This window comes from Notechis scutatus, chromosome Z, assembly GCF_049901735.1.
Source record: "Notechis scutatus isolate UNSWTSFEM ecotype Mainland chromosome Z, rNotScu1.2, whole genome shotgun sequence".
Lineage (NCBI taxonomy): Eukaryota > Metazoa > Chordata > Lepidosauria > Squamata > Elapidae > Notechis > Notechis scutatus.
Window position 1 is genome coordinate 36,042,586 of NC_142025.1, and position 24,128 is coordinate 36,066,713.

The 24,128-nt window shown below is 34.6% G+C and overlaps 1 protein-coding gene and 1 long non-coding RNA gene across 2 annotated transcripts in view; one reads left to right on the plus strand and one right to left on the minus strand.

Moving 5' to 3' along the window:
- The window catches only part of POLR1F (RNA polymerase I subunit F), a 212,699-nt gene that overhangs the window by 55,531 nt on the left and 133,040 nt on the right, over positions 1–24,128 (plus strand). The gene's annotated exons all lie outside the window — the stretch shown is intronic.
- Positions 1,579–22,938, minus strand: LOC148128819 (uncharacterized). Its single transcript, XR_015745936.1, has 3 exons — positions 22,689–22,938; positions 5,439–5,516; positions 1,579–1,708 (listed from the first exon to the last, which is right to left on the minus strand). It is a non-coding gene; the product is annotated as an uncharacterized LOC148128819 (long non-coding RNA).

Consider the following 24,128-nt stretch of genomic DNA (forward strand, 5'->3'; position numbering starts at 1 on the left):
AAAATAAAGTAATTAAATATATAATTAAACATTAAATCTCCAATTATCTATTTCAAAAACAAATACCACAATAATAAGTTCATACTAACATCCACACAATAGTCAATTAAACTCTATACTTAAACTAAATATTTTAAACATTCCTTTTAATATTTTATTAAATCTTAAAATCTATCATTATTAAACCTTTAATGTTTTAATCTTACTTAAGTCTTATAAAATTCTAATTTTCTATTTCTAATACAAATACTACAATACTATCTTATGTACCTTGCAGAATCCTTTTGAAACAAAATTATGCATTACCCTTTATCCCTAAAAAAAAATTTCTTTTTCTCATCTTGTTTCATACCTTTGTGGCTTTTTCCCCCCTTCTTCCTTCCTATCTTATCCCATCTGGTCTTTTTACCCCCCTTAGCTTCCCCTCTCTGTTGTATTTCTCTTTTCTTTTGCTTTCTAACATTGTATTGATTTTGCATCTTATTTTTCTCTTTCTTGGATGTTTTTTTAAGTCTTATGTCCTTTTTCCTTCCTCTCTTTCTCCTTCCTTTCTTAATCAACTTTGTAGACTCGTTAAAGATGGCTTCTTCTTCTTCTTCTTCTTCTTCTGCTCCTCCATCAATTGTTGTGTTTGCTGATAAGTGGCAAGCGCCATTTCTAAAAAGCGAAAAATTTCTCTCACACCGTCTTTACCTTCTTTCTTTATTTTACCATATTCCTCTCTCAGTTCATCAACAGATAAAGCCATTATAAACCTTTTCTTCTTCTTTTTTCTCTTCTTCTTCTTAAAACAATCAAGATAATTCAAAGCTTAGAACAATTCCCCAAAATCCCAAAGTCATCAAACAATCCAAACAGAGCACAAGGTTCTTCACACTTTTTCTTCCTGGGGTAATATCAATTGGCAAGGGGAAAAAAAACCCCAATCTGTATTTTAAAGTCTTATTGCGATTAACTTCCAATCTCGAAATCTTCCAGGCATCTCCTCCAACAAAATCTTAATATAAATTATTCTTTTGTCCTCTCCCTTCCCACTTGTAACAAAAAGCTTTAAATTTTTACCTTCTATAAAATAGCAGGATTTTCAATGTCCATTTATTAATTCCGTATGGAAGGAGAGTAAACTTTCTCTTTCAGCACTTTCACTCGCCGCTTATAAATCTCTTCTGGAAACAAAGTATCTTTCAAAAAATCAGGATTTTCAGGATATTTAATGTATCTTATAGTCCCAGTTCAGCCAAAAAACTTTCGCTTCAAAACTTTCTCCTTCTTCCTCCAGCACAATCTTGTCCAGCTGCCGGCTTCTTTGTGGCGGCCATTGCTGACCGCTGCTCCACCGCCTTGAGAAAAGGGGGTTATGCCGGGTGGGTAAGGGGTCTGCGAAAACCCCAAACCCCTGTCCGGGTCCCCCCTATCTTCGGCTGCCTCTACGGGGCAGCCTTATCCTCCAGACCCATCAGGATCGGAGGCACCAAGACGGCTAGCGCAACAGGGATCGTGGAGATCACGAAACCCCACCGCCACCGAAGCCTGGCAAAACCGGAAGTCCCCAGGAGACTGAGTTCTAATCATGCCTGAGGCACAAAGCCAACACGATGACCTTGGACCAGTCATCTTTCTCAGTTGCAGGTAAGGATAAACTGCTTCCAGAATCTTGCCAAGAATATTTCAGGGATTTGTCCAGGCATTTAGCAGATGTCAACACTGACTTGAAGGGAACAAACAAACAAACAAATAAAACACAAAAAGCTTCAGTGAAACACATCATAGATTAATTTTGTGAAGCAGTAACAACTCGTCATGATAACTCACAGCAAAAATGAACTAAAAATAATAATTGAACTATCAATTTATTGAAAGCAGGTAGTCTGAGAATGGAAGATGTACTGCAATTGTTTATCTTTTCCTTGCAGCCATGCTGTTTCATGGCTCCAGATAGCAATAAGCATAATATTTAATAGAATCATTATTTTACCAACTCTATATAGAATGGTTTTGTTATGGAACCTGAAGTTGTATGACATCATTTAAAACACAGACAATCTCAGGATGCAGTCAACAGACAGCTGATTAGCAGTGAATGCAGGGAGGTCAGAAGGATTTTGTCCAAGAAATTTAAAACATACATTGGAGATTTGATAGACCTCTGTAGATTCAGTATGAGAATCTTACAACTTTAGAAGTAGCTCTTACCAATCTTGGTCTCCTTTATTTCATCTTATCATTATGAGTCAATTGCAGCTTATCCCAAGGACAACAGATGTCCTGAAGTGTATCCCTGGCCATAAGGTATATATTTAATGTCAAAAGTTCCATTTAGCTTGCAGGATATATTTATTTAATTGTTGCATGCTTTTGCTAACTGGGGATGTCAATTTTTTATAACTAATCTTTTTTCAATATTACGTTAGTCATTCTACTTGTCACTCTGTATTTCTTTGTCTACCACTGCCAATTAATAATTTCATTTTAAATGATTGCACCAATTATTTAAGTCATATTAAATCATAATATATAAGAAATTTAACTCTGGCTCCAAATACCAGTTTTACAGAATAGTTTATTGGACCAGACAACAGAACTTGATTGTTACTAAACTTCTTAAAAGTACAGTTTCCAATATTTTAAACAGAACTGAATCAGGAACACACAGGTCTATTTTCAGTCACCATGATGAGAAAAAATGTTATTTAACTAATGTAATACTTTTAACAAAGATTTCTGTTGAATGACTAACTTCTTTTTAAATTAAATGGCAAGCATTCTTAAGCTATAATTTACTAGCACAGCTGAATCCCCAAAAGTAATAAAGCAATCTATAATGTTTTATTTTGGAATTCACTATAATTTTCCAGAAATGGACAGCATTAGGTCAAACAATAAACCCAAGCATATACATAAGATAATTACAGATTATACTTTTAGTAATAGATTGAAAATAAGGACACAACTCATCCAAAATTAAAGACTTTTAAGTCCCATTGATTTCAAGAGAACAATTAATTGAATACATAATCCTTTCCTTTGAAATAAAACAGTTTTAAAGGTAATTGTAATTTTGGGAAAATAGAATACAGAAACATAATAGAGCTTATTCCAAATAAATATGCATAGAACTGAAATGTATAATTTGGCCTGGAAACATCCTCAATATTTTTTGTCTTATTTTGCATTTTTGCTAGCTGTAGTCACTAAGATATCTGTTAACCCTTTAAGACACAATTTAACTATTAATGATATCAACATTGACTTAAGAAAATGGGAACAGTCTTTGTCAGTGAGAACTTCTTCCCTAAATTCTGTGAATTACCCTAATTTAATCTCATTATTAATAACATAAGAGAAATTTCCTACTTTTTGCTTTGAAATATGCAACCTTCAATAAAAGGAAGGATGAAAGTATTACTCCTAAGATTTTCTATTTTGCACAATTCTAATGGATTATTATAAATATATATTTCAATAGTAAACCATTAAGGTGTTAATTATTTTATTGAAAATACAACCAATTGAATTTGACTTTAACATGGACTTTGATTTTGACTGGTAACATGGAGTCCATTTTTAAAAACTATCCAGGAGCTTCATTATAGTATTGCTTTGGGTGCTATGATTAACCAAAATACATCTTCCTAAAACTAAACACTTCCTTTTGAAATATTATCTTCTAAAAATGATATTTTTACAACATATTTTTTCTTTCCTCTTTTTCAACTCAGTACAATTTATAAACCAAATTAAAACCCCTCTGCTTCTTCCCTTTTGCAGAGGCCTTCAGTCATATCTTGATTTTCCTCCTATTGTTTGACCTACTTAGATCACATTATTACTGCCCACAGTACTGTATCCACATCTATTTCTTATGCTTTTGTAAATTTATATTGAACTGTTGAACAGCAAGTTGGCTGTAAATAAGGCTGATTCTTTGAAATACTATATTTCTAAATAAAATTTCTCTGTCAGGATTCTAAGATTAGGTTTGGAGTCAAATTCATGTTTGGTTTCTAAATAAATGCCCACCTAATCGACCAGTTCTAGCATAGAAATTGCAACCCTCCTGAGATAGTGTGGGAGTAATGGCAGTTGTACAATGCCTGGAAAATCTAGTTCAAATCATAAGCAACCCATAACATTTGGTGCATTAGGTGAATAAATAAATAAATAAATAAATAAATTTGCTTCCTCTACCCATATGACGTGCTTAACTAACTCATGACAGAAGAACAAACAGGAATTCCAAAGCTGTATTAAAAAAATACAATGCTATTATTTTCCATAGGTTGTATCATGGCACTCAAAGAACCTTAGGGCTGCCATCTTAAGCTCATTTATGTAAAGAAACACCCACTGAATTCAGTGGGATATACTTCTCAGTTCATATGTAGAAGTCCTAAGGCATTTGAGTAGAAGTCATGTGTGACTTGCAAGTTCAAAATCAACAATATTAACCCATGTTTATGACTTTCACTTCATCTGTATAATTGCTAAGAATTAACATTGACTGGATGATCTATAATCAATTAAATTATCTTCACGTGGATTTATATTAACAGGAATTAGTGTTCATGGGACATACCATATATTGAAATATGGATTAAGATCCTCATTTTGACACCATGTACTCACCCTCATTATGTGATGATATTAAAGACAGGAGTTAGCAACTTCTAATATGGACCTTGGCTGTTGGTGAACTTTTCTGGGAATTCTATAACTGTTTTTCACACTTACTATCATTACAGCATATCTGTGGTCATGTATTCAAGATTCAGATGCTTGGCAACTGGCATGTATTTATGACAGTTGCAGGGTTCCAAAGTCATGTGAACATCTGAAATATACAGTACTCATGGTGCTAACAAAGAAATATTTAAAATAAATATTTTCTTGCTTAGTGCTTTTGAATAAGTCTAAAGCAATGAATACTCAGATAGTAACATTCGAAATAATAGTACAACATAACCGAAGAAGTATATGAACTGAGATGTAAAAGTAGATGTTATTTGAGAAGTCTGATTATACAAACTATTTTTCAAAATTTGATTTCATCGGATATTACAAGCCACAACTACTGAAAAACTAATTTTCAACTACTATTGTATAAAACTACATTTTATACAATGCTTCCAATTAATATTTTCTTTTCCCTCATATAAACCTGGAAAATTTTACATGTAGGATTCTGAAGTGGAAAATTAGCTCTTTCCTTCAATAGATGGAGGCCTTCTCTTGACCCAGTGATTTTCATGTTTACAATGTGCACTATAGGATTATTAATTTATTAGCTCTCCAGTTTTGACTAAAGATGGAACATTCCACAAATCCCAGCATGGAGGTTATTTGATGATCTGTATTGTACAGTATATCCAGGAGTTACAGTTCTTTTTTTCCAAAGAACTTTCATTGTCCAAAAATTTATGGCAGCAATATAAACTTACAAGTGTCTCTTTGTTGCAGGGAGTTGGCTTTAGTAGCTGGATGATGGATGATATAACCAAGGGTGATAGCAAGCACAGCTGCAGGGGAAACAAGAAAAATAATAATTAGAAAATAAAACTGGACATCTCATTTTAAATTATACGTAATGCCCATATTATAATATATTTGGCTTAGTTGTTAATTTTTTTGTTTCACTCTGTTAACAATCAGAATTACAGAGTTAGAAGACTTGATTAAGGCTATCAATTCTTACCTTCTGATCAATGTATAGAAAATTAAAGTATCCATGACAAACCAGGTATCTAGCCTTTATTTGAACACATATACATCTAAGTGCTGCTCCAATTTTTTAAGCATCACTCTGAGTTAAAATGTGCTGAAAATACATGCTATATTGTTTTGGACAGGAATACAAACACATCCATTAATTAGATGGCTCATAACTGCAAATTACCAGTACATCTCTATTTTCACATTGTTTCTTAAGGCATTGCCAGAAGACGTTTTTTTATTTCTTCTTCTAGTAAGGTGTATAACAGATTTGTTTAGAGACCGCATTAAATTTCTGTGAGGAAACTGCAGGCAAGTCTGCCCTTTGGAATATTGTCTCCCTTGACATGAGATTCATACCCAGGCTCTTGGCTATAAGAAAGGGCCTGAAATCCTGACTCTGAGAATTGTCCTGGGGGTCTAATAGAGGTGGAGCCCACTAGAGGTAGATAATGGATTAAAAGATTATTCTACTTCCATCTTATGTGTATCTTGCTCCCTTGCTCACAATCTTTGTCAATTTTAAGGTTAATTTTATTGCTAATGTTTATTAATGGAACATTTTTTATTTTTACTCTGTTGCTTTTACTTGTTGTCCGCCACTAGAGTCGCCTCTTGGTGAGATATGTAGCATATAAATTTCAGAATAAATGAATTAATGAATGAATGTTATTAATTTCTAATGGATTTTCACGGTTGTTGCTGGGAATCTGACTGCCTTATATTCCTCTTAGGGCCTGTGTCCCATCATCTACTATCATCAGCTCTCAATTCTCATACCTGGCAATCATTAGCTTAAAAAACAATCCACTGACAGAATTTGCCAGAACAATGATTTTGTGGGTAAAAAAAGTTTGTGTAGAAGGAGTCAATAAACTATGAATTTTTTTTGGCATTTGCTAATCAATAATGCTCAGCGGCTAAGATGCTGAGCTTGTTGATCAGAAAGGTTGGCAATTCGGTAGTTCGAATCCCTAGCGCCATGTAACAGAGCCCCCGTTACTTGTCCCAGCTTCTGCCAAAGTAGCAATTCGAAAGCATGTAAAAATGCCAGTAGAAAAATAGGGACCACTTTGATGGAGAGGTAACAGTGTTATGTGTGCCCTTGATGTTTAGTCATGCTGGCCACATCACCACGGAGACGTCTTTGGATAGTGCTGGTTTTTCGGCTTTGTAACAAAGATAAGCACTGCCCCCTAGATTGTAAACAACTACCACCTTTTAATCAATAAGGATCCTCAATAATGAGCATTAATTGAGAAGACGTGGTAAATCAGAAAACATGTATGTGCACACAAGATGTTTAATTTACACATTGAAGTAAGCAAGTCTGTTCTAAATTTATGGTGAGTTTGCATGTTTACATTTATAAGCCTATTGTACACTTTCTATATTAATTAGTATTTTTAAAAGAAATCTACATGCCAAATCAATATATATTTTGATAACATATTGTATTAATTTTTCAGACTTCAATTTAGCAGAATTTGGGTGCCATGGACAAAATCAATTCAGCGTTCTACACATAAGTGAGATCAAGTTACTTGTAAGTAAAACCCAATTTACCATTTAAGGATCATTTGGCATCCAATGCCCACTGTTTTCATATATTAGTTTGTTAATTAGAAGGTTTATTCTCCTTAAATATTAATATATGATGCCATTTTACTAATTTTTTATCAGAACCAAGACACATTAAATGAAATGTATTCTCCAAAATTTTCAATGAAATGTTTATATTGTTTATATTTGCAATATAAAATAAATTTAATACAGTAGTTAAATTGTTGTGTTTAATGGTCAGAGTAAAAGTAAAAGTAAAAGGTTTAAATAGAATGTTCCAGTTTGTATCAGACTATTGGCATAAGGAGGCATCGTTATGTTTCCTAGTATTTATTCGAAGCAATTGTTTTCCATTTTTAATATATTCTTTTTAGATAAATAGAATAGATAGATAGAATTCTTTATTGGCCAAGTGTGATTGGACACACAATGAATTTGTCTTGGTGCAAATGCTCTAACTGTACATAAAGAAAAAGATACATTCGTCAAGAGTCAAGAATCATAAGGTACAACACTTAATAATAGTCATAGGGTACAATAAACAGTCAAATCATACTAGGAAACAGTCAATATAAATCATAAGGATACAAGCGACAAAGTTACAGTCATACAGTCACAAGTGGGAGGGGATGGGTGATAAGGAGGGATGAGAAGATTAATAGTAATAGTAGTGCAGACTTTGTAAATAGTTGGACAGTGTTGAGGGAATTATTTGTTTAGCAGAGTGATGGCATTCGGGGAAAAACTGTTCTTGTGTCTAGTTGTTCTGGTGTGCAGTGTTCTATAGCGTCATTTTGAGGGAAGGAAGTGAAACAGTTTATGTCCGGGATGTGAGGGGTCTGTAAATATTTTCACACACCCCTTTTTGACTCGTGCAGTATACAGGTCTTCAATTGAAGGCAGGTGGGTAGTAATTGTTTTTTCTGAAGTCCTAATTATCGTCTGAAGTATGTGTCTCTCCTGATGGGTTGCAGAACCAGAGGTTCAGATGAGGGACTCAATAATTCCTCTGTAGAACTGTATCAGCAGCTCCTTGGGCAGTTTGAGCTTTCTGAGTTGGCGCAGAAAGAACATTCTTTTTTAAAAAAATAAACTTTTAGTTTTTTATAACTTTTAAAAAAACAAGTAGTAGAAATATCTTAACTTCAACAGTTTGTAGCATTCGTCTTATACTATTTTGTGAATTATTTACAAATATATACAATTTATGTGAATGTAAACATAGTTTATATGTTGCTTATCATAAATTTTTTCATCATCCATTTATCTATCTTTGATCAATCCAGTCATACCATTTTCCTCAAGTCTTATAATACTCGGTCTCCTCTTTCTCTTGTAACATCAGAGTTAATTTATACCTCTCAGCACAAGTCATTATTTTTTGAATGATCAATTCATCTGGTGGTATCCATGTATGTTTCCAGCACTGGGTGTAAGCAATTCTGGCTATAGTTAGAATATGTAATACTATATATTTTATATTTCTCCTGTATTTCTTTTGAATATCCCCAGTAAAAATGGCTCCAGTTCTAGTTCTGTGGGTTCATTAATAATCTCTTGCAACCATTGCTTAATTTTTAACCAATATTTTTGGGTGTCCGTGCAGGACCACCACATGTGGTAGAATGTACTTTTTTTTTTTTTTGCACTTCCAACATGCTGGATTCATGTTGGGATACATTTTCGCTAATCTCAAAGGAGGCAGATACCATCTATAAAGCATCTTGTAAGCATTCTCTTTATATGCAGCCGATTTAATTTATAATTTCAATTTCACATGCTTTCCCATTCTGTCAAATTTATGTTGTAACCAATATTTTGGGCCCAGGCTATTATGCATCTTTTAACAATCTCTTCTTCCAATTCTACCTCCAACAAATACATATAAATTTTTGTATTGTTTTTTTTGTCTGGGCCTATTAAAATTTTGTCTAATTGTTGTGGTTTCAAATATATTCCAAATCTTTTATGTCTTTTTTATACCTATTATGTAACTGAAGAATATGTATCCCTTGTCTTTGGAGGTCTTGCATTGATTTCAAATTTCCTTCTGCATCTAATACGTCTTTGTATTTTGTCATCTTACCTAAATCTAGATTATTTGGATGAATCATGGCCTCCATAGTAGATAGCCAAATTGGGATCTTCATATAGTGTCTATTTTTAATTTTAGTCCAGTTTTGTAATAGAGAGTCCCTAATTAAATGCCTATGAAAATACTGTTGCTTTCTAGTTCTTGTTTCCCACAAAAAGGCATGCCATCCTCTTTGCAGGTCATGACCTTCCAAGTTTAATATTCTTTTATTGGTTACATTAATCCATTCTTTCGTTCAGATTAATGCTGCCGTCCTATAGCATAACTCCCAATTTGGAAGCCCAAATCCTCCTCTGCTTTTTATATCTTGTAATGATTTTGTCTTTATTCTGGGTTTTTTAACCTAACCAAATAAATTTCACCATAATTTTATTGAGTTTATTTAAAAAAAGATTTCTCTAATCTGATAGGGATCATTCGGAATAAATATAAAAATTTCAGTAAAATAGACATTTTTATGGCTGCTATTCTTCCCAGCAATGATAACTGCAATTTGGCCCGTAGTTCTAAATCTTTTGTTGTTGTTGTAGTAATCTATCATAATTATTCTCCATTATTGTTTTGCATTGTACAGTCAGCAATATACCTAAATATTTAATTTTCTTTATTGTTTGTAATTCCATTACCCTTTCTAATTCTATTTTTTGTAATTCTGTTAAATTTTTGGTTAAAAGTTTCATTTTCTGTCTATTAATTTTCGGACCTGCCACTTCCCCATATCTTTCTAGTTCACTAATTATCTCCTTCCCTGTCTCTATCGGGTCTTCAATAAAAAAACACCATATTGTCCACAAAAGCTTGCAATTTGTATTCTTCCTTTCTAACTCTAGGTCCTTTTATTCCAGGATTTTGCCTAATTCGTCTTAATAAGGTCTCAAGTGACAATATAAAAAGCAGAGGAGAAAGAGGGCAGTCTTGTCTAACTCCTTTTCTTATTTATAAGCTCTGGGTATTTTTACCATTAACTATAATATTTGCCTTTTGGGTAGAATATATTGTTGTTATTATGTTCTCAAATTTAGTTCCTAGATTCATACTGTAAATTTGTTGTATCATAAATTGCCAATTCAAGTTGTCAAATGCTTTCTGAGCACCCAAAAAGACAAATGATATTTGTTTCTCCAGGTGGGCATCATAATATTCCAAAATATCTATTACTATCCTTACATTGTTCCTAATTTGTCTATCTGGTAAAAATCCATTTTGGTCTGAATGAATATATTCATTCAGGAGTCTCTTCAATCTATTCACTATTATAGTAGTAAATATTTTGTAATCGCCGTTAAATAGAGAAATTGGTCTATAATTTTGGGTTAGTCTAATATCTGTGCCCTTCTTCAGGAGAGAAAGAACATTCTTTGTTGTGCTTTTTTGATGAAGTTTTTCATGTTACATGTCCATTTTAGGTCTTGTGTTATGATAGAACCTAGAGATTTGAAGGTCTCTACTGTTGATACAGTTTTGTCTAGTATTGTAAGAGTGGTAGTATGGGAAGGTTTCTTTTAAAATCTACCACCATTTCTACGGTTTTGAGTGTGTTCAGTTCCAGATTGTTCCAGTTACACCACGAGACAAGTTGAACAACTTCCTGTCTGTATCGGATTCATCATTGTCTCGAATGAGACCAATCACTGTTGTATCATCTGCAAACTTCAGTATTTTAACAAATGGATCGTTTGAGATGCAGCCATTAGTACCGTATTTGCCGGCGTATAAGACGCCTTTTTTGCCCTGAAAAAGATGCCTCCAATTGGGGGGGTCGTCTTATATGCCGGGTCGTCTTATACGCCGGCAAATAGTAATTGGGAAGCACTGCAGCTGCCCGCGGCTGAGGCACTTTTGCGCACCGTGGAAACGAATCCCGTGAAGCCGAAAAGAGCAGCCAGCCTTCTCCCAGCTCCCAAGGAAACGAGGCTCGCACCGCCCGAGCTCCGCTGAGGTATCCGGCTGGGGCTGTCAGGAGTTGTTACCGCTGGCGCGGCTCCGCGCGCTCCAGTCCCGCTTTGCCTTGGGAAGGGAAAGGCAAAAGCAGCGGCTCTTCCTTTTTGCAACCCGAGGCAACGCGGGACTGGAGCCGCGGAGCCGCGCCAGCGGTAACAACTCCTGACAGCCCCAGCCGGATACCTCAGCGGAGCCCGGCGGTGCGAGCCTCGTTCCTTGGGAGCTGGGAGAAGGCTGGCTGCTCCTTTCAGCTTCACGGGATTCGTTTCCACGGTAGAAAAAGTGCCTCAAAAAAAAAAAAAGTGCAAAAGTGGAAGGCGTGCGGAAGAGGGGACGAGTATATAACAAACTATATTTTGAGTGGAAATGTTGGGGGGTCGTCTTATACACCGGGTCGTCTTATACGCCGGCATATACGGTATATAGGAAGAAGAGAAATGGAGAAAGCACATAGCCTTGGGGAAGCCCTGTGCTAATTGTACAAGTATCAAATGTGACTCTGCCTAGCGTCATCTGCTGCTTCCTATCTGTTAGGAAGCTTATGATCCACTTACAAATGTGTTCAGGCACCGCTAGTTGATTTAATTTAGTCAGAAGAATGTCTGGAATGATAGTATTGAATGCTGAACTGAAGTCTACAAAGAGGACCTTGCGTAGGTATTTGGAGATTCAAGGTGTTGTAGGATGTAGTGCAGAACTACATTAACAGTATCATCTGTCGATCTATTTGCTTGGTATGCAAACTGCATGGGATCTAACAGCGGATCCATGATGGTTTTCAGGTGGGAGAGCACTAGCCTTTCAAAGGTTTTCATAACTACAGATGTTAGACCAACTGGCCTGTAATCATTCAGTTCTCTGATGGAAGGCTTCTTTGGCACTGGGATGATAGTAGAGTGTTTGAAGCAAGAAGAAACATAGCCCATCTCTAGTGATTTATTGAAAATTCGGGTGAAGATGGGGGCCAATTGGTCAGCACAGACTTTTAAGCAAGAAGGAGTTATCTTGTCTGGCCCTGGTGCTTTTCCTGGCTTTTGTCTGTGAAATAGATCTTGCACTTCTTTTCTGTGATCACCAGAGGTTGTGAACCCAATGGGTTGGGGACAGTTGTGGGAGGTTTGGTTGTTGGTATGTTTGAGATTGGCATAGTGGAGATAGGTGGCTGCAGGTCCCTTTCAAACCTGCAGTAAAACACATTCAGGTCATCTGCTAGTTGTTGATTTTCTTCTGCCTGGGAAGGAGGTTTACTGTAGCCAGTGATGTTTTTAAGAGTTTCCACATGTTTGCTGGTTCATTTGTTGAGAACTGATTCCTTAACTTTTCAGAGTAGCTTCTTTTTGCTGTTCTGATCTCTCTTGTTAATACGTTTCTGGTCTGGTTGTATAGCATTCTGTCACCTTTTTAATATTTTTGAAGCATAGTTATAGAGGCTTGGTGGCTCAGTGGTTAGAGTGCAGTACTACAATCTACTCCTGCTGCAATTTGGCAGATTGAATCCCACCAGGCTCAAGGTTGACTCAGCCTTCCATCCTTCTGAGGTGGGTAAAATGAGGACCCAAATTGTTGGGGGCAATATGCTGACTCTGTAAACCGCTTTGAGAGGACTGGAAAGCACTATAAAGCTGTATATAAGTCTAAGTGCTATTGCTATTGCTATAATGAAGACTGGATACTCCCAATCCTTTGTTATTCAACATATAATACATATGGCAATTTATTTGGGATCATTTTCTATTTCAATGCCAAACTGAATACAAAGGAATTTCCAACCAGATGAATGTATTGAATTAATTGTCATAAATATATGGCAATGGATTTCAGCATTAATGCTTATTTTTACTAGAAATTATGCAATTTATCTTCCAAAATCCAGTCCTCTGACTTTCTACTCTTGCCAAGTATTCAACACATTTTCATACTGTAAATATAATTCAACTGAGATCAAATTATGGAATTTTAATTTGGTAATATGTTCATTCTAAAGCTAAATAAAACTGTTTTACAAGAACCATCAATAAGTACCCTAGCTTTTGAATTATATATTGGTTTCTACATGTTCTTTCAGTTTTTTTATGGGATGAACTGAGTGCATTCCATTCAATCATATTGCTTGGGCAATTGGCTTATTTTTTACATATCATGCCAAAAGGGAAAACCAACAAACACTGTTCACTTACATTATAATAATAATAATGTTCTACTTAGGTAACCATTAAAGAAACAGTTCCAATAAAAGATTATCTTGGGTCCCCTATTCTTTAGAAAAAACTTTTTCTTTTTGCCATCCCCTTTTTTCCTGTTTCCCCCTTTTCCCTTTGTTTTTTTTTTTAATAAAAGTTAAATTTCCCCTCATCTTATAAGAATTAGATTTATTTTACTCCTATATACAAATTTCATGCTATGATTAAAGATGAATAGTTTCTTAGTGCCATCAAAAATTACCTTTCAATTATGAGAATAACATTTGGCCTTTGTTGTAGTTGGTTTTCTCCAATTTTGTAAGCGTACCCTGACAAGAAGGTGGTGAAAAGTCTCCTAAGATCTTGACATAAATTTACATTCATCATGTTATTTCCTTTTATATAAACTTCTCTGCCAGGCCACAAGATTGTCAACCTTAACCACTGGATCTGATTGTGTGCTAATTGTGCTATTCTTTCAACTTCTCTTGCTTTCACTAGCTGACCTAGTACTTTCTTTCAGGAACTAGTAATTTCAACCAACAATTGAGAAAAAGAAAGAACAATTGGGACAGAAAGACATGTATTTCTTTGTAGATGAGAGACTGAGAGAAATTGACAGGTTATTGGTTAGTACACTAGTACAACCTTTATAGATATTTTCATTTCTGGGAACATATTTGCTTTTTCAGTGTCCACATCATCACTTCCATTTTATATATATGTACAATATGGAAAGGTTATGAAAATAACTGTAGAATCTTGCATGCTTGTGCCTTTTTTTTGAAAGAAGGCCATTTTACATAGTTGGCTTACTCCCAGTTAATTGCATGTAGGGATTATAACTGACGTCATCATTGCTTGCTTTCACTGGCTGATCTAGTACTTTTTTCAGAAACCAGTAATTTCAACCAACAATTGGGAAAACCACTCAGTCACATAAAAATAATCCCTTTTAGCATCCAGGATTGAATTAGTAATTATGATGAGGTAGTTTCAGTTTTTTTTAAGACAAATCCCTCTCTAGAGAGCCAAACTGCATTCCATATTTCCAAAAACACAGCTTTCTAAAACAAAGACTACATTTAACACATTAAAAAAGCTACTTCATAACCCAAGTAACATGGCCCTGGAATTTTTTCCCCTACATTCCACTCTAATATTCAAATAAAGCCTTTCTGAAGCTGGTTTGCCATAGAAACATGACCAACCATGAAATGGCTGCTGCGGAGACCAGAAATGGGCAAGAATATAACTGCATATAATAAATACAAAATAAGTCTTCATAATTTTTATATGGGATCTACCACAAACCACCATTAAATTAAAGTTTACATTTATTAACTATACATTAAAAGTTATAGATCTAGAATTTGCTATTGTCACAGAAGGACAATAGATGTGGATCCAAGGCATATTATGGAGCATCATGATTGCTACATGGGATGCCAAGAAACATAGTGTCAAATTATAGGATACTTATAAAGACAGAGAGATGACTAGTAATTTTATTATACTTGTGGAAATATACTTTATAAAAATCATGAGGATATATAAATATTCCAGTTTCAGGTGTATATTTCTGTGTCATGGCAGAATAGCTGGGCCTGTAATGTTTAGAGTACAATTCACCAACCCCAGTATTCAGTGTAATGTTATGGTAATAGCAGGCAAAAATAATAATGCATATCAGGAAGAAGCTTTTTATGTTTTCAAGAATACAAGACCACATTAAATCAGATCAAAGGCCTACACAGTTCAACTTTCTTCTTACATAGTTGTTAAAATTATAGATCTGTACCACTGTATGGGGAAATAGCATAGGTGCATTTTTAATTAAAGTTGTCAGAAATAATTTGCAAGGAAAAAATTCAAATATAAGATTTCCAACAGTTGGCTGCTAAAGCAAAGGTAGTATAAACCTAGGCTTTAGGAAGGAATCATCCAACTTGTTCACCAATTATTTATGTTGGGACAGGAAAACAAAGGGTTAGTCTCATAATGTTGCTCCTACAGTTGCAGTTGCTCATGCCATTGTTGCTCCTACCCTGGGTTTCCAAATGTTTTCTCTTAACTTTTTCCTTACTGTGGATGAAAGCTATAAACGCTTTTTTGTGGATAAGATGTGGGACTTTTATTGTTAAATTTATTTCTGAGGGCTTCAGGGAGATGGTTTATGCTAGCGCAATTATACAAGCAGAGAAGGCAATACACAACTTTTGCAACGATGATGAACATGATTTATCTCTCTTTTAAAAGGAGGAAAATGTGTGTGTTAAAACTAGCAGTTTAATATACTTAAAACTTTCTATTGTGATTTTACAGAAAAAAAAGAGTAATTTATTTACAGAGAGGTCTATCAACTGTATAGTAGTGTACAAAATGCAAATAAGAAGATCATTTCATTCCTTAGAAAACAAAAACAACAGGTGTAATAAAAGGCAGTTTTGAGACAGGTGGATAGACTTAGAAGCAACATCATAATCCCATTCATATTTCATTTTTTAATTTTAAAGCATAGTCCTTTGGAACTTCCTGCCCTATTATATTAAAGACCTGCCTTAAGTATTAATTGTTTAAGTGCTTTCCAAAATAAATGCATAGTTATGAAGTTTAAGATACTATAGCAGAAGTGGTATTCAGCAGGTTCTGACCAGTTCTGGAGAACTGGTAGCAGAAATTTTGAGTAGTTTGGAGAAATACCACCTCTGACTGGAGATTTTACAGTATCCTTCTCCTGCCATGCCCACCAAGCCATGCCCACAGAACCGGTAGTAAAAAAATTTGAATCCCACCACTGTACTATAGAAAGATAAAATGGTGCATATCTGAATAAAGCACATTTCAATGAACACATTTCCCCCCTGGTGGGGGAACCAGGGAGAGAGAATCAATATAGTCAAAATGGCAGCCATAACCATGCAGTCAAAACCACACCCCTTTTTATGTGTGACATGATCTTGATTTTGTTATCCTCCTGTAGGATAAGATGCAGGATAAGATATCCCCCTCTGCAGAAAAACAGATCTCTCTCTGAGCTAAACAAAGCAGCTGACGCAAGGAGAGACTGAAAACTCAATAGAAGTAAAGAGATGAGTAAAGACCATCTGTCTCTTATAATAAATTTAAGTTTCCAGTGCTAGTTAAATTATAAAAGCTTGTGAAATATCATTTCCGAACCCCACTATGTGATCTTTGAGAACTCTTGAAAATTTGTTCAGTGACAGAGAACTGATGAAAAGGCATTATTTTTCTGTCTTCAAAAAAGGGGAGAGAGAGAGAGATGAGAGAGAGAAAGCGAGAATATATATGTGTGTGTGTATATGTGCATGTGTGTGTGTATACATACGTATATACATACACAGACAGACAGACAGACAGACAGACAGACAGACAGACAGACAGACAGACAGACAGAGTAAAACCAACCAGATTGGGAACACAGTGTATAAGAATGTATGTAGACTCCAGTGAAGAATTCAACAATGTCTCCTAAGAGATTCTAGTGTCTGGCAAAATGTCAATTGCCACTTAGTATTATAGAGAATTTCTAACCATGCCCACAGAAAGTATATCAATGGCTCCAGGTCAAGCTGGAAGGAAGTAATAAGTGTCTCAAGGCTTCTTTCCTAGGCTTTATGCTATTTATTTATAAAAAGTCTGCAGGCGGGATAAGGAAATATGCACAATGATACAGGGAAAGCAAGCACCATAGAGGGCAGAATCAAGATTCAGGAGAGCTTAGACAAGGTGGAAGCATATGTAGCTACATGTCAACATAGTCAGATGCAATATCCTAGTTTTAGGTGGTAAAAATCAACAGGATCAGATTGAGAAACAATATGTGGAAAATGGATCTGCATGCTAGAAATTAATCATGAGTCAATAGTCTAAATAAAGTAAATGTAATCAAAAGCTGCATCAAAATAAGAACAATGTAGAGATCAAAGGAATTCAGCATTCTTCTCTTTTTTATGATGCTCATATCAGTTCTAGAATATTGTAACCAGTTCTGGACAATGAATTTTAAGAAATATATTGACACACTGTCCAGAGGAGAGTGATTTAAGTGATTAGGAGCTAGCAGGAAAATACATCTGCAATAGTTTAAGCCACTTGGTATGCTTAGTCTGGAGAAAAGATGCTGGAATTATGTGTCCTATCTTCAAGGATCAGAAGGGCTGTCCTATAGAAGATGGGATTGTAGATTAGAAGAATTGTTTAGAGGTGTTCCAGAAGACAAAAATAAGTGGATTTAAAATACAAGGAAATGAATTTTGGTTGACTATCAGAAGCCTTCAGAATTGGAACAGATTCCATAGGTAGCAGTGGACTGCTCTTCATTAGAAGTGTTTTCACAGAGGATGCATGGTCATCTATTGGAGATTTTGTAGTGGTACTACAAAAGAATTGGAAGTGACAATCTTCAAGACCCCTTCCAACACTTGCTTTCTATGAATCTAAATAAGGGACCATTTATCCCAATATAAAAATCACTTGTTTTTTAGATCATCACGAAATCATCCTTTGGAAGATCTGCCCCCTGGAAGTAGCTTTCTTATATAGTATGAAGATGAGGGCCTCCTGTTTGTGTCCCAAATTATGGAATACATGCCCCAAGGGGGTCTGTTTGGCTAACATTCTCTCAGTATTTAGGAAAATGGTGAAAAAACAAGTCTTTCACCTAGCTTTGGCTCTTGATTGGATTTTGATTTTATTATTGACTTCATTGTATTTTTATTACTATGAGGTGAAACATTAATTGATTGATTGATTGATTGATTGATTGATTGATTGATTTCAGTGGAACATGATTTTCTAAGCTCAGTTTTCACTGACTCAATTTTCATCATCTAAAAATATAAGATGCATGTAGGAGCAATTCCACAATTATGTTCTTGATTGTAAAAATCGCAGTAATTCCTGCTTTGTTTATGTCTATGATAAATTTCAAACAGGCTTCTTGGCATTGGGGTTGTTTAGTGACTTATGTCATCTGACCTCATTATGCAGTTGCCACTTTTCATTATTTCATGGAATACTTATAAGATTGTGTTCCATATTCAGAAAGTTGCCCTTTAGCATGTATGAAACTGCAGCCAGTATTTTCCATAAGCAGAGAATGGAACCCTTAGGTTATCTGAGCAGCTGCACATATTGTACCTTTAAATTTGAAGACTCAATATTGTAGAATTTGGGAAAATTATCAATGGCTTGTAAAGTCCTTTAAATATTAATTTGTAATGAAAGATTCAAGAAAAATGCTTATGGGATTGTTCCATATCTTCATACAATATTTTTCTTGGAACAGATGTAATTCACAATTATTATTCTGCCATAATGTTATTTTAAGAACTCATTCAGCAATCAGTACAGTTCCAAATTTGCCAATGCACTGGAACAGGATACAAGAGGAATTGGGAGAAAGAATGATTTAAAAAATCATTCTAAAAGGAACTTCCAACAATTGGAATACTACAGTATTGTTTAAACTTGAGTCTTCTAGTTGCACTAAACTGCAATTCCCATTATCCATAGATATGTCACCTGTATTCTGTGGAGAGGAATCATTCATTTCCTACATAATTCTAAGGTAGCAATTCTACAAAATTTAGATGGCTCAGCAGTTTAAGACCATGTCAGCTGGAGAGCTGGTAGCCCAGGTTCAAGATTGAGCACTATGCAACAGGACAAGTTCCTGATACTTGCCTCAGTTCCTGCCCACTTAGCAGTTTGAAGACATAAAAATAAATATAGATTAATAGGTACCACTTCAGTGGAAAGATAAAGCATTTCATGTGCCTTTGGCATATGGCCACAGAAATTGTCTTCATACAACATTGACTCCCTTGACTAAGACAGGGAAAGCTTTACTATATTTATTATATAATTTCTGAAGGCCATTGACATCTCTCACTTTAAAATATATGGATTTTCCTTATTTAAAACAAATCTTTAATTTATATTCAACCTTTTTAAAAGTATTTTTGTGAAGATTACACACACACACAATGGTAAATGGTAGTTTTTCATAGTTAATAAATTATGGTATGCAGATTGGGAGCTGTATTAACAGGTTTCAGTGCTTACATGGGTGAAAGAATGGGTAAATCTGAGGAATAAAAGAGTATTGACCTTAGAAGGACATGATTTACAATTGAGGTGTCATGCATTCATGTGGTATGGGGAAAATAAAATACATAGTTATTTCCAAAGACATTATATTAGAAATGCTTTATTCTCAGTATGGGAAAGAATTAAAGAGAAACATTATATGAAAATACTGATTTGGCTATCCACGATGGAAGCACTATTTCATCTAAATGTTGTTGAATTAGGAAAAATTTTAAGATATAAAGATATTCTAAATGAACAAGGGAAATTAAAATTGAAACAAAAACTGGAAAACCAAGGAATTGACTTGGCCTGGTGGCCATTCATCCAAATACAATCAAGATACAAGAAAGATGCAGAAATGTATGGATATTATAAAGAACCTTTAGAACTAGACCAGATATTTTTAGGGACAGATAACAAATTAATAAATATATATATATATATAGTTACTTATTGAATTTTAAATGGAAGAAGAACAGGTAAAAGAAACAATGATAACATGGTCTAAAATTTTTGGGTATACTATAAAATTAGACAAATGGCAAAAACTTTGGTAAAGGAATTATAAATTGACAATATAAAGAAAATTTGTATAAAATGTTTAGTTTGCTTTATTGTCATTGGACCTCGTACAACAAAATTAAATACCATCTGCAGTGTACATTATGACTATGAAAATAAACACAAAAACACATCCTTCACTATATATATATATGGTATTCAGCTTTGTTCGGGTATTTTCCCACGTCATTATAATTTTGCTTTTAAAGTTCTAGCAACATTTCGGCAGAATCTCATCTGCCATCATCAGGCTTCTGTCCAATCCAATACAGAATCAATCCAGAATCAATTGCTTCAATCCAATACAGAAGCCTGATGATGGCAGATGATGTTAGAAAATTAAAATCAAGGAGAATATGTAAATGAAAATGAAGTAAATGTATAACTAAATAATGAATGTTGAATAAATAGGATAAGGAAATCTGATGATAAATGTGATAAATGTGATATTTATAAGGTCTGATATTAATTAATTATATGATAAAACTGAAGAGTGTTTAATTAAATAATGGAAACTGTTTAACAAGGATAAGTGAAGATTATGGTGAATAGATTGAGTGAATAATATTTATAATTAATGTGTGTATAAGGTTTGTTATTTGTATTTAAAAGAGATTGTACCCAGACAGTAAGTACACTGCCATTGTGGTTATGGAAATTTTATATATAATAATGGAAATTGCACAATAAAAATAATAATACAATAAATTCTGGTATGAATATGACTTTTGAAGTCTATTTACATTTTTAAGGTAAAGGGTTTTTTTCATTTCTTTTTAAATTGCTGTTTTCTTATGACTTTGATATGCTATTAAAAATATATTTCCTCTGTAGTTTTTCTGAACTAGACCAGTGTTACTCCTGCCCTTCATATGTAGCTCAATCCATTGTACTTGCATGGAGATGGGGGAATTAAAAGAAAGAAAGTCAAAATGGTAACTGAAAATCATGCAGTCAAGGTTCTGTCCTTTTTCAATGTAGATTACAATGCAAGTAAAGGAGGACAGGATTTCAATTACATGGTTTGATATACCATCTTGATTTTTTTAAAATGGTTTTTCTGCAGTACCCCAGATCTCAATCCTAAAATGATCTGTGTAAAATATTACATCTTCTCAAGCTGTTAGAGATTTTTAGCATAGATTATTATTGTTAAAATTGGTCACGTAGTCAGCCAGATGTTGAGACTAGATTTGACATTTTTATCCATCTATCAAGTCCCATTCAAAGACCTCGGATATGCTGATATGGTCTGATGGGGTTAAAGATATCATCACAGTATGTAAATTGTTCCAAGTAATGCCTTTTGAAATTGACTGGTGGTGATTTGTCAATGCCAATGGTGTTTAAATGGTACTGCAGTTTGTTTGGGATTACACCCAAGGTACAGATTACTATTAGTACTGTTTTAGCAAGCACAGCACAGCACAGCACAGCACAGCACAGCATAGCATAGCATAGCATAGCACAGAATACTCTATTGGTCACGTATGATTAGACATACAAGGAATTTGTCTGTATGCAGAATCTCTCAATATACTCTCTGCAAAGCAAAAGAATAATAGATACCATTATTATGCATAATAATGGTATCATTATTATGATTCCTTGTAGGTCTTTGCATTTTGTGATTTTCTCTAGTTTTTTTCAGTTTTAATTTGCTTTGTCCAAATACTGCCACTTCCACTATTCAAAGTTTTTGTCTTATCAACAATGATTAAATCTGGGTATCATGTGGCAGGTGCTTATCCAAATTCTAAAGTCCTTCTCTAACTTCTTCATTAGCTATTACTTTGTCTATGGTCTCATCAATTCTTACTTACAAGGAAATGTTATTTCTTCCAATGCACCATTGTTGCTATTCTGTCATATAATTGTTTGTAGTCAATCTGTACAGTCTTCTTGTATAAGCTAGCAAAATAGTTCACTTTTTCTACAGCTTCTTTATGGAGATAGCATTTACTGTCAGCTATTTTCTTCGCAGGTCTGATTCTGCATACATTTGTTCTTAATATTTAGTTTTCTGCAGCCAGAATTAGCCTTTATGTCTCTTTGTTCAATTTTCCTGCTCATGGCCATTGCCAGATCTTCTTGTTATCTGCTGTGCCTGCTAGTTTATGTGTGTAGTGGTCATGTAATATTTTGTTGTGTTAGTTAAACTTATAACATTATTGTTCATTCACTGCTTCAACAGGCAAACTCTTACTGAAATTCTATATTGGGTTTGCTTTGGTTCCTTAAATTATAATTCCAACTTGCATATTCCATGGAGGTCTATCTATTTGTCTATAGATTCAAATTCTAGCACAGGTCATTGACAAAATGTAAATAATAAATAAATAATTTTATGTAAGTAAAAATAACCATCAAATCACAAATTTTTAAACTTTAGTTTTTACTTCTGTCACAAATTATAGTCAGTCTGTAAAAGAACTTCTATTATAGGAAGAAAGTCATATTAACTTCTGATAGCAAGAAATAATAGCCACCTTTTCCAAAAAAAAAAAAATTGCAAAACTCACATGCATCAGAAGATTTCAAAGCCATCAGAAGGTCCAGCAAACACAATGGGCTTTTTTACAGATTGTACTTGTACAATCTGTCTCACATGTAACCTGCTTCTGCCTAACCAGCTTGTTCCCCCTCCTTCTCCACTTATACCACTTTAAGTCAGACTTCTCTATAATATGATGAAGGGAACTGCAGCTCACTAAAGCTGATACCTTTCAGTGAAATCAGTGAGTTGGAAAACTCCCTCTGATGTTTTGCTTTTTCTTGCTGTGCCTTATACTAAAGCTGAATGTGGCCAAACAAGTTATTCTAAATTTAAATCAAAGGGAATATCACTTCAGTTCAATTTCCTGCCTTGAATTGTTGGCCACCTATTACTTCATCAATGAGAGAGGAAAATCATTTATTTACTTTTGATTAAGATGAGAATTTAATTTCCTCATGTAACTGAAAAACCACCACCTCAGGAAATGTTTCATAAAAAATCTCCGTTGCATCAGTCCTGTTTTCCTTCCAAACGTGTTGGCCTGTAACTTACATTATATCCATATACCAACTGTATCAGAAAAGTACAAATGTAACAATATGTATATCCTCCTCCTCCTCCTCCTCCTCCTCCTCCTCCTCCTCCTCCTCCTCCTCCTCCTCCTCCTCCTCCTCCTCCTCCTCCTCCTCCTCCTCCTCCTCCTCCTCCTCCTCCTCCTCCTCCTCTTCTTCTTCTTCTTCTTCTTCTTCTTCTTCTTCTTCTTCTTCTTCTTCTTCTTCTTCTTCTTCTTCTTCTTCTTCTTCTTCTTCTTCTTCTTCTTCTTCTTCTTCTTCTTCTTCTTCTTCCTTCTCTGATTAAAGAGTTTTAAAATGTGGTTTTACTCTGCTCTATTATCTTCTAACAGGTGCTGGCTTGAATTCAAATAGAAATACACACTGAAAGCTTTTGGCAAGACCAAGGTTTAATCAAGACCAGAACTCTTGTCTGATTCTACCATTGCTAATTTATACAGTAGTACTGTAATGAATACTGCATTGGTTAACCATAATCTTCATTTACCTCATACATCTTTCAATTGAGTTAAGTCATTAGGGTGGAAAAAATAGATTAAAGAATGAAGCATACAGTGGGACAATCTCTTCTCTGCTGAAAACAGCAAAGTTAATGGAACATTAATGTTTAAAACATAGGATGTAGGCTAATTTGAAGTCAAGTTTTTACTGGAGTGCTAAACTGTACCTGTACCCATTTCAGACATCAGATGAGGAAGTTCATCTGCAGGGAAACAAAAGACACTGTCTATGTTGCTAAATCAGATGTTGCTAAATTACAACTCCCAGCATTTTACCATTACTAATTCAGGCTGGAGCTGTTAGGAGCTGCAATTCAGTGAAAATTAGAGGTTACACCATATCAGGACCTATATAAAATACAGCAACAGTTAAATATTGGGGAAGAGGTTTGT